Below are 2,500 nucleotides of genomic sequence, written 5' to 3'. Positions count from 1 at the left end.
ACGTGTGTGTCTCTTCTTTTGAATTTCATGCCATTTCAGTTACCTCTTCTATCAACCTTGTTATCATTGTTGTCTACCGCCCTCCTGGTCCCCTAGGAGACTTCCTGGAAGAAATGGACTCACTGCTTTGTGCTTTCCCTTCCGATAGCTCCCCCCCGACAGTGCTTGGTGACTTCAACCTCCCCTCTGACAAGCTACATTCTTCTTCCCTCCTGTCTCTTCTCGACTCTTTCTCCCTCACACTCAACAGCTACATCCCCACACACAAAGGAGGCAATGTCCTGGACCTGGTTTTCACCCGTCCTTCTCCAGCTACAGACGTGACTGCTACCCCACTCCACGTCTCTGATCATCACCTGGTATCCTTCACCATCACTATACCTATCCTACCTAAAACTACCTCTCACCCCCTCGCTCTTACTCGCCGCAACCTTCACTCTGTCTCCCCTTCATCTGTAGCTTCTGGCACTCTTTCTTCCCTTCCTGATACTGAGTCTTTTTCCTCACTACCCTTGGACTCAGCCACAGATACTTTCCTCTCATCTCTTTCCTCAACTATGGACTTCCTCTGCCCTATGTTCACTAAACCCAGGAAAACTTCTTATTCTGCTCCTTGGCTTTCAGATGTGCTGCACAACAATCGAAGAGAGCTAAGATCATCAGAGAGAAAGTGGAAGAAATCACAACTTGATGCAGATCTTGATTTTTACAGAACACTTCTTGTCAAGTTCTCCTCAGATGTGACTTCTGCCAAGACTTCCTTCTACAAGGAAAAGCTTGAAGCTTCCTCACATGACCCTCGGAAATTCCACAACATCATCTCTTCTCTGCTCAACCCCCCGGCTCCACCTTCTTCATCCTCCCTGACTGCAGAAGACTTTGCTTCTTTCTACCAGGAGAAGATTGAGGAAATCTGCCGGACCTTCACTTCAGCCCCGACTGCACTTACATCTCAGAGTATGCATTCCCCTAAACCTTCGTTGTCACATTTCTCAACTGTGGCAGCAGAAGAGATTTTACAACTCATCCAGTCCTGCAATCCTACCACCTGCCCATTGGATCCACTCCCTACTACTATGCTCCAGACCATCTCACAAGACCTCTTGCCCTTCATTTCCATTAACATCAATAGATCCATAGCATCTGGTCAGGTACCAACTACTTTCAATAGAGCAAGGGTTATTCCCATCCTAAAGAAACCTGCTCTGGATCCATCAGACATCAGTAACTACAGACCGGTATCACTTCTCTCATTTCTTTCAAAAATTCTTGAACGCATTGTCTATAATCAACTGTCTGTCTATCTCTCACAGAACAACCTCCAAGATCCCAACCAGTCTGGCTTTAAAGCAGCTCACTCTACAGAGACAGCCCTTTTGGATGTCTCTGAGAAGCTACATACTGCTAGATCAGCCAAACTATCATCCGTCCTTATCCTCCTTGACCTTTCAGCAGCGTTTGATACGGTCAACCACAAGACTCTCTTATCCACCCTCAAGAGTCTTGGGATTTGCGGATCAGCTTGGGAATGGTTTGCCTCCTACCTGGAAGGACGCTCATATCTGGTAACATGGAGGGGAGTGACATCTGCTCCACGCAGACTCTCCACTGGCATCCCACAGGGCTCAGTACTTGGTCCCCTTCTTTTCTCCCTGTATACTCACTCTCTTGGGGAAGTTATCATGTCTGGCAGAAATTTCATCATGGATGACTGCTCATCAGTTAAAGCTCAATCCTAGAAAAACTGAACTTCTGTTCATCCCAGGTGATTCATCCCCAGGTCATGATCTTGCTATATCCTTGCACAACGATCTGATCTCCCCTTCAGCCACAGCTCGCAACCTTGGGGTAATCATGGAGAATCAACTGTCCTTTTCCTCTCATGTTGCTAATTTGACTCGCTCATGCCGGTTTCTTCTCTACAACATTAGAAGGATTCGGCCATTTTCCCCCACACAGACTGCCCAGGTACTTGTTCAGTCTCTTGTCATTTCTAGACTGGATTACTGCAATGCACTGCTGGCAGGTCTACCTATGAACACAATCCGTCCTCTGCAAATGATCCAAAATGCAGCTGCCCGGCTTGTTTTCAACCTGCCAAAGTTCTCGCATACCACCCCACTGCTGCGATCCCTCCACTGGCTTCCGGTAGCTGCACGCATCCGATTCAAAACACTGATGCTGGCCTACAAAGCCAAAAATGGACCAGCTCCCTCTTACCTCAAAGCCCTCATCATTCCTCGCACTGCAGCCCGCAACCTCCGATCTACCAGCACTGCTCGACTGGTTCCACCATCTCTCAGGGTAAGAGGCAAGTATACTACAAGACTCTTCTCTGTTCTGGCACCAATTTGGTGGAATGAACTTCCCCTAGAGGTCCGGACAGCTGAGTCACTGGCTATTTTCAAGCGGCGGTTGAAGACCTACTTATTCAGGAAACACTTCAACTAGCACTTCTTTCCTTATCTTTTGCATTTTAAAAAAAAAAAAAAAAACTGAG

At 47.3% G+C, this 2,500-nt stretch overlaps 1 protein-coding gene across 2 annotated transcripts in view; it reads right to left on the bottom strand.

The window, feature by feature from the left end:
- lamb3 (laminin subunit beta 3) overlaps positions 1-2,500 on the bottom strand; it is a 12,964-nt gene that overhangs the window by 8,522 nt on the left and 1,942 nt on the right. The gene's annotated exons all lie outside the window — the stretch shown is intronic.

Source organism: Tachysurus fulvidraco, chromosome 2 (assembly GCF_022655615.1).
Source record: "Tachysurus fulvidraco isolate hzauxx_2018 chromosome 2, HZAU_PFXX_2.0, whole genome shotgun sequence".
Taxonomy (NCBI): domain Eukaryota; kingdom Metazoa; phylum Chordata; class Actinopteri; order Siluriformes; family Bagridae; genus Tachysurus; species Tachysurus fulvidraco.
Note: the sequence above shows the minus strand (reverse complement) of the source record. Positions and strands in the feature narration are given on the sequence as shown.